The following is a 9,104-nucleotide window of genomic DNA, read 5'->3' on the forward strand; positions in this document are numbered from 1 at the left end:
TCCATACTCGAGTCTGGGGTAAAATGTTTAAGAGGTAAAATGTTTAATCCATAAATTATTGCTGGGAATCAAGAAAACTCTGCTTGACATCTGAAATCACAAGGAGGTTTTATTCTCTCTAAGGAAAAAAAAAAAAACCCTCTCCAAATTATTTAAAGCTTTTTTCTCTGTGCCAGTGTTTGCTCTTGGTTAGGAGTGACTTTGTTCCCTCAGGATCTTCCTCTTTTAGAGGAGCTGGCTCTTGGTTTAAATTGCAAAGGAAATGTCTCCAGGTGTCATTCCCATGGATTCTGCTCTGGATTTTGGGTATGGAATCGATGTCCTTTGGCCACCTCCCTGCTCTGAATTTTGGGTATGGAATCGATGTCCTTTGGTCACCTCCCTGTCCCTAGATCAGCTCTTCAACAGCATTGCCTTCAGCCCCAGGAGTGATGAGCTCTGCTGGAAATTCGCTTTTTGTTTCCTTCTTACCCTGAAATCTCAATGGGTTCAGAATTCCCTCATAGTTTGGGTTGGATGGGACCTTAAAAATCATTTAATTCCACACCTTCCACCATCCCAGGGTGCTCCAACCTGGCCTTGGACGCTTCCAAGCACCCAGGGGCAGCCACAGCTTCTCTGGGAAATCCATTCCAGGGCCTCCCCACCCTCATAGAGAAGAATTTATTCCAAATATCCCATCTAAGCCTGCCCTCTGTCAGGTCGCAGCCATTTGTGGAATAACAGCAAGCACAACAGCAATCTCTGCTTTGCCTGGCTGGCTGAGGGAGCTTTAAAAGCCCCAAACAGGACAGAACTCCCTTGGGAAGTTGCAGGGCTGTGCAGCAGCTCCCTCCCTGCCTCCTGCCACATTGCATCACATCTGAACAGGGCTTTTTGCATTATATATTAGCAGAGATTTGTCCTCAGATACCCTCGTCTGGAGAAGACCATTTTTAAATCTTTAATAGGGCATTAGAGCAATTTGCCTGTGATTTAGCTCTAAGTGGGCAAGGAGAGTGGTGACAAACGAGGCCCTGAAATTCTTTGAATATTCCATGTTTTCCTGGAACTGTGAGGAAAATGCTGCCAGAGAGGTCTTGGCAGGTTTTCTAGGTGGCTGGCCAAGTCTGAAGCAAACGTGGATGGTTAACAGGCTAATGCAGCTCTGCTTCCAAGCTCAGACATATCGAACATACGCTTTTATTTGAGAAATCCCACCACATGGAGGAGCAAATGCAGTGCTGATGCATCCTTCTGAAGGAAAATGGCAAGGGGAAAACCAGTGTCATCTTGCCACCATAAAATAAAGGTTCTTCTGCCCTTGGATTTTAGGGACTTGGGGCTGTCAGCTGAAGGAAATGAAACCCAGTGGCTTTCCCACGAGGGCCCCTTGTTAATCAGGAATGGCTTATAGAGCAATAGTTTGTGTCTGAGGGAAGAGGCAGAAGTTGTTCAAAGAATGGATTTCCGTTGCCAGATTGACTTCTTGTTGTTGCCATGCGAGTAATTAAAACTGGCAATTAAGCCGGAAAGTGATCAAATAAGCACTTGGGGGCTGCTGCTGCTGCACTTGGCTCCACGCGGGACCACCCGTGTGGGTCAAACAGTGACAAGGAGGGGCTGGTGCTGAATGATGCCAGGTGAGGGTGGCTTTGGGAGGGGTTTCTCTGGGAATTGGTGTTTCCTGCGGGAAACACGAGTTTGGGTTTCCTGGAGATACCAGGTGAATGAAGGTTGGCATTTTAATTTTGTTCCTTGCTCGTGGGGCTTGTCTCGTTTTATTATCGATGGGCAAAGGCTGCACAGGTCCTACCTTTAGAGTGAAACCATTTATTTTTCTTTGTCAAGCCCTCGGTGCAGGCCCAGAAGTTCTGCTGTGGACTCCCTGTGGGGTCTGGGATGAGTCACTTATTTTCCTTTGGTTCTTCTCCCTGCCTATAAAACAGAGGTCCCTGCTCCTCCTGAGGGAGCTGTGAAGACAGAGGAGCTGATCCTGAGTGAGCTGTTCAGAGGCACTCACGTTGGAATTGCAAGGATCACGCTGGGAAGAAATGTCTCTGATGGGCTGCCTCTGTGCTGACACCTCTTTTAGCTTTACACTGATAAGATTTATCACCCAAAACTGTTTTTGTGCAACCGACTCGAGACACAGTATCGCACATTATCACAGCACATTAAAAATCCCAAGTAAGGTGATTCGTTAGTGTAGCGAATGAGCTGAAATTCAGATTTTTCTGCCTGTTTTCTCCACGTTGCGTCTCCTGGAAGCGTTGAGGCTGTCTCTGTGCATTGTGGGCAGGAGGAGCTGCGAGTTTGGGGTGGAGCAGAGCCTGCAGGGCGGCGATGCAGGAGGGCAGAGGGGCAGCGGGAGCTGCTGCTCCTGGCACAGACACTGAGCAGGGTCTGCAGGCCCCCAGCAGTCCTGGCACTCATCCTGTCTGTCACGTCCCTGTCCACACCTGGCTCCCCGTGCCCAGAGCCACAGAGACTCCATTTTCCTTTCCCCTCGCTTTACCACCTTTAAATCCAATCGTTTTATGCCTTTCTCACCTTTATTATTTCAATTTTTCCCCAATATCCAGGGAAGGGTGGGGTTGGGGCTCAGGGAGAGCCCGTTGGCAGAACTGAAGGGTAAGGGGGAAATCCAAGCACCACTTTTCAATGCAAAATCTGTTGGTTTGGAGGGGAAAGGTGCTGCTGGGTGAAAAGGATTTGGAGGTGGTGAAATGGGACTGGGATGATTTTGAACCACTCTCTGTCCTCTCTGTTGAAGAGCAGGGGATCAGAGGAGGGTGACAAAAGCGATGTGGACACTGCAGCTTCTTCCAAGGGCTCCCAAGCCTCCAGGGATGGGGTAAGTGTTGTCCTGATGGTTCTGTAGTTTTGCAGAATATTGATTTTTATCAGTGATTCGGTGTGGAGTTGATCTGCAAAACAGTGAGACTCAAATTAGAAGTTTTTGGTTGGCAAGGTCACCATTCTGGAAATGTCCAAATCATGACAACTTTGCCCAGTTTTGCTTTCCACTCTGAATTTCACCTTTCCTCGCATCATTTCAATTCTTAATTTCTATTACTGAATGTTTTCTACTCCCCCGCAGATATTTTATCAATTTGGAAACTCTTCTCATGTATGCTGTCCTTACAGCTGAGCTGTAAGCATTATTTTAAAGATATTTCCTAAATGATTTCTGTTCACTCTGCCCAGAGTGAAGTTATTGACTGCTCTCAAAAAGGCCTCAAGGTTTTATATTTAATGCTAAAGTCCCTAAAGCTTCCTCCCTGGCTGAACATCCCTTCTCCTGTGTGTCTTCCCCTTTGAATTGCTAATTCCAATTGATCTGAGGGAAAAAAAAATTATAATAGTTTGTGTTTACTCTATTTCTGCTACAACAGCACCTGCCAAGGTCTCTCCTCCCTTTGATCCTGTCTCCATGATTAAATTCATTCTTCCTTTCTGTTTTCCAGCTTCTCTCTGCAAACTTTCTCTGCAAGAATTTCCTGCAAGCCATGTCCCTGAGAGGATTAGCGGGGGGGATACCAATTTTATTTATATTTATTTATAAATGGACTGCAGAGACTTGGCCCCTTTTTAAATATGAGAACAATTTTCAGGCCTCTTTCTGTTGTGGTTATTTCACTCCAGAAAAAAAAAACAAAACCCAAACCCAACAAACCACTGAACAATAGAGAAATATGAGAAGTTGTGGAAACCCCTGAAACTTTCTCTGTTTAAATTTTGAATTCCTGGTGCTCACAGGGCCAGGTGATGCTGCCAGTTGTGGCTTTTTTGTGCAGTGCCTGGCCCAGAGCAGCAAGTTGAGTTAAATGCAAAGCTGGGATCAAACCAAACAGAATGACGCCTCTATTTTTTTATTATTATTTTTATTTTATTATTATTATTTTATTTTATTATTATTTTTATTTTATTATTATTTTTATCTTATTATTTTTGCCAGGCCTTTACCATTTTGGAATTTGAGTGTTTGCAAAACGGGGTTGCTGGACTCCAGTAAATGAAGTGTCTGGATGTCGGTGGTGATTCATAAAAGCAATTAAAAGAGGAAAGTGCTTTTCCTCTGAGCCTAATGTCCTGGTTGAGGATGTCCTTAAGTGAGTGTGAAGTGCTCAGGCGGTGGGCAGGGGATGGGAGCGCTCCTGTTCCATGGATCCATTTCCAGCAAACTCTTCTTTATCATGTGCTGCTGCTGCTGCTGATTAAAACAATTTTATTTATTTTTATTTTTTTTCTCACAGAGTCCCAGAGCATTTGGGGTGGGAAGGGAGCTCTGGAGATGGCCCAGCCCAACGGCCCTGGCCAGGCAGGGTCACCTGGAGCAGGGACACGGGGACACAGCCAGGTGGGGCTGGGGTGGCTCCAGGACAGGGGGAACCAAAACCTCCCTGGGCTGTTCAGGCTCTGCCGCCTCCATGTGGGAAATTCTTCCTCAGGCTGAGGTGGAACTTGAGTTTTACTTTCCTTTTCCTGTCACCAAAACCAGTGTGGCACCCTCCTCTGACCCCTGCCTTGGGGATATTTGTGTGGATTTAACTACTGAATATTGTTTAGCTTCTGTTTTCAATATTGCAAATATTTCAATATTTCAAATATTCCTACAGCTCCATCACTTAGTAACTGATGTATTTCAAAATTTGCCAGATTTCAGGGTGAAACCTCAAATCTTAAGAAATTTTATATATATATATATTTTTTTTTTATATATATATATATGTGTGTGTATATATATATTTATATATAAATTATATATATGTAATTTATGTATATATATGTGTGTATATATATATGTGTGTATATATATTTATATATAATTTATATATGAAAATTATATATAATTTTATATATATTTTATACATATATACATTTTATATATTTATATATATTATATGTATATATATAAATTTAATATTAAATATTTCATATCCCATTTCTCCCTTCTCAAATTTGAGGACAATCCTCCTGAGGATGCAGCATTTTCCATGGGAAAAATGCAACATAAATATTGGCAGTGATGGATAATTGAAATTCATCAAACATGATATTTTTTTTTTCCCGCCTAGTGCAACTCCCTGGGCATTTCTGACCCTCCCCAGACACAGAACACCCCATTTGCACAGCTTTAAAGTGATTTTTCACCCTTCCCAACCACCCTGGTGGCTTTTAGGGATGGTTTTCAGGCTGTCCCAGAGCAGGCACTTCCAGTCTTGCCTTCTCCAAGGGGATTCCTCTCTCTTCCTTGGAGTTTGCACAAAAAATTGAAGTTGTGCCTTCTGTTGGTTTGCCCTCCCTCCCTGCCCTTGGTTATCCCATCGAAGAGTTTACTGATTTATCATGGATCATTAGGTGGAAGTAACTATTCTTAAAACATCGGGATGGAGACAATAATTAGGGATGTGCTTTTGTTAACACCGCCAGCCTCTACCCTCTTGTACAGTACCCTTGGGTACTAAATAATTACCCACTTTGTGTGGTTATCTAGCTCACTAATTACCCACAAAAATTGGGGTCAGGTGTTAACTGCTTGAAATAAGTATCCTCCAAAGGCTTGGCTAAAGTGTGTAAAGAAATTATGTGTTTGCTACAAAACTTTGGGAAAAAAAAAAAATCAAACATTTTTTTTTTATTGGCAGGGAGATAAGGAGACAATGGATGTGAAATGCTCTGTGTGATGGGGGAATCTTGCAGGGTGGTGAGGGACTCAAAGGGAGTGAAAGAATGGTTGGCAGATACAGTCACTCATCCAGAGCACTTCTCCCAAAGATTAGATCCTTCAGGACGCAGGTGTGATTCTTCCCCTGTCTAGGCTGATGCCAATCAGGATTATGCCAGTATAAATAAGAAAATTTGTATCTGTGGATTCCCAAACCGACTTTGCTGCATAATCCCACCTCTTCCATCACCCAGAGGCTTCTGCATTGCACCCAATGATTTAATTAGGGACTCCATATTTATTTCCATGCGTTTATTTTAGCTGTCCCCAGCTCTGTGTGCATGCAGAAATTCATTCTGAGGCTGCTGCTCATAAAACGCAGTTTGCTTGGAGCAAGAATTTGATTCCTGTGCTCAGGGAGTTACCCCAGTGAGTCAAAGATTTCTAGATAGCCCCACCCTCCCCAACTTCCCGAACACTCACACTGCAGCCACTTTCTCTGTGCCAGACCCACACAAGCTGCCTAAGCAGCCAAAATCCCAAGGGGCAATCCCAATCTCCTGCCTCCCCTGTTTCAGCCCCAGGAAAGAGGGAAATAAAGCCAGGGCAGCCCTAAAGCCCTTGAAACACCCGGCACATGTAACAGGGGGATGTTTAACAGCCCTTTTTCCCAACCTGGCTTCTTGCATAGGTGCTCCCTGCCTTCGGTACAAAGAAAAGGGATTTCAGGGGGAGCTGGGAGGTGTTTCTGGCAGTCCTGGTGCCTTTGGGTGCCCGGGTACCCTTAATTCCTGAGCGTCCGTGCGGTGCTCAGCCTAACAAAGAAACTGCCCGCATTTATCGCTGTATTTTTCGTGAGGTGCTTCCTCTCCTCCACAGCCAGCACCACCTTCTCTTCTGTTCCTACAAGCACCTTTTGAAGCCTGTGTGGGTTCAGGTATTAGACATCACCACCCCCAAGGTTTGGGCAAAGGGGGGGTCCGGGCAAGGCCCCAGGGTGAGGCGTGAGCTCGGTTTTGGGGCTACCTGTGCTCTGCATTGTGCGGAGCATCCCTGGGAAAGGCAGGGCTCGGCTCCTAAAGCACAATGCAGATTTAGTCGTCATCTTTGTCTCTCCCCCCGCGCCCCCCCCGCTCCACTCCCCGCTGATGTTAACTGTCTGTATTATTATTTATTGTTATCAGGGGATTTGGTTTGATCAATGAAGTGTATATGCGTCTGACGGACATTCGGGGAGGAAATGCTTGCAGAATGAGTAACATGTCTGCAGCGGAGGGTGTGTGAGAGGGAGAGAGAGGGAGCATCGCTACTAGAAACATTGACTGATGAGTTCATTTTAAAATCCAAGGGCATATAGCTGGTAAATTAGCACATATTGCAAATATAGTCTGGTGCGAGAGGCAGCAGCGCTGCCATTGAGCGCAGGGGTGGGTGTGGAGGGGAAGGGGGGGTCGAGGAGAGGAGGTTGTCAGCTCTAAAGTCATCACGGGCATGAGCCAGGCAGTCTGCCTGCCTCACTGCAGACGTGGGGCGTGCGATTTCCACGGGCGGCTGCGGACGGGGGGGAGCGGGGGGCACCCGCCGGAGCCAGCGCTGGATTTTATTGTTTTCAAATCCACCGCCAGCCGCGGGGATGCGAGGCTGCAGCCCCTCTGCTCCCCCTTTCAGCCCCCTGCACCCCCTCGGGAAGGCGGCGGCGAGCGGGGTCCCGGGGCTGGTACCCGGCGGGGATGCGGCGGGGCCGGGGATGCGGAGGGGATGCGCCGGAGGGTTTCTCCCGGCGGCTTAAGGGATTATTGGGAAAGGGTGACCGGCAGTGGAGTGTGTGAGAGTGTGAGAGCGTGCGGGGGGGAGCCGGGTCCTTATTCTGTTAAAGATTTAAGTAGGCATGCAAGGAATCTCTAGGATAGTTGGCAAAGGGCGAGGGTGGGGAGCGGGGGGAAGGATCCAAAAGAGTCTGTAACCAGACACTGAAGCTTTCCAGGAGTGAGAGTGTGTGAGAGGGAAGGAGACAGAGCGAGAGGAAGAGAGGGGGCAGTGTGGTCTAGTACATTTTCATCTGGTCGTTGATTTGAGCCTGATGCTTGCTGTCCCTCAACAGCCTCCCTTGCCTGGATTTTTTCTTTCCCCCTCTCCTCTCCTTTCCCTTCTAATTCATCGAAGCCTAGGGGAGCCAGGAAAGATTAAATGTGCTTTCGAAAAGGCAGCCACTTCATGCAGCTATGTCTGCTTCCCCCCCACACCCCCCAGCCACCCCCCCACTCCCCCTTTTTGAAATAAAAAAAAAAAAGAGAGAGAGAGAGAGAGAGAGAGGGGGAGACAGAGAGGGGGAGAAGGAAGGAGGAGGAAGAGGAGGACTATAGTTTAATGATGTCGGGACTGGCTGATCCAGAAGGAGGAAAAAAAAAAAAAAACAGGAAAAAAAAAAAGAAAATATTTGAGCTCCTGGACGAGGAAGGACTTTGGTGAATGGGCTCAGACTCCTGAGGTGAGAAAAGGACGGAGTGAATGATGATGATGATGATGATGGTTCCGTAATGGTGCCTGTTACCGCTGCCCCCGGCCGGGCGGCGGCGGGGCCGGGGCCGGGGGGGAGCTGCCTTCGGCAGCGCCGGATATTTTGCATTTTTAACCTCGGGCCCTCCGGAACGTTTCGGCTTCTCCCCGCTTATGTCGCTGGGCCTGAAGCGGTTCCAGAGCTGGGTGGAGGGTGCGGATCCGTATTATTTATTTGGGCGGGGGGGTGGAGGGGGGGGGAGAGAGGGAGGAAAGGGAGGGAGGGAGGGAGGGAGGGAAGGGGGAGAAGCGCGGAGGGAAGGAGGTGGCAAGCTGGGGACGAAATCCTGCTCTGGGTTATGGCCGGCGTAAATTTCCATTGGCTGGGGGTGCACAAGGTGCTCGGAGAGAGGAGTCGGTGCAGGATGGAGTCCCTTTGTGTGCGTGTGTGCCGTGTGCTGTGTGTGCACCCTCCTCTCCCGGCGAGCGGCTTTTTCTCCAGGTTTTCCTTTGAAGCCCCGGCCGGCGGCTGGCAGGGGAGGGCGGCCGGGGCTGCGGCGCTGCTGCCCGCGCCCTTCCTCCCTCCTCCTCCTCCTCCTCCTCCACCTCCTCCTCCTCCTCCTCCTCCTCCTCCTCCCCGCTGACAGTCTGGGGCTCGCTCCGGCACCGGGCTGGCCCCGGCTCCCGCAGCCCCCCAGCCCCGTCTCTTCATCATAATAATAATAACAACAGCAGCGGCGGCAGCGGCATTGCCGGGCAGCGCGGAGGGCGGCGGGCGAGAGGAGCTGCGGAGGAATTCGGTTCCTTTTCCTTTCCTCCCCCCACCCCCCTAACCCCAACCCCAACCAACCCCCCCCCACCACCACCACCACCTCACCGCCTCTTTATTTTTAATTTTTTTTATTTTTTTTAACCTCCAAAAAAAAAAAAAATAGGGAGACAGAGAGAGAGAGAGAGA

General features: G+C 48.2%; 1 long non-coding RNA gene across 2 annotated transcripts in view; it reads left to right on the forward strand.

Moving 5' to 3' along the window:
* Window positions 1-4,223, forward strand: part of LOC136565668 (uncharacterized) — a 115,236-nt gene extending 111,013 nt beyond the window's left edge. Inside the window, exons 11-12 of one of the 2 annotated variants that reach the window (XR_010784897.1) lie at window positions 2,756-2,836; window positions 3,941-4,223. This is a non-coding gene — a long non-coding RNA (uncharacterized lncRNA). Of the gene's footprint in view, window positions 1-2,755; window positions 2,837-3,449; window positions 3,602-3,940 lie in introns of those variants that run through there. The other variant, XR_010784896.1, reaches the window with a different exon arrangement.
* Window positions 4,224-9,104: the final 4,881 nt, after the last annotated feature.

Source organism: Molothrus aeneus, chromosome 22 (assembly GCF_037042795.1).
Source record: "Molothrus aeneus isolate 106 chromosome 22, BPBGC_Maene_1.0, whole genome shotgun sequence".
Taxonomy (NCBI): Eukaryota; Metazoa; Chordata; class Aves; order Passeriformes; family Icteridae; genus Molothrus; species Molothrus aeneus.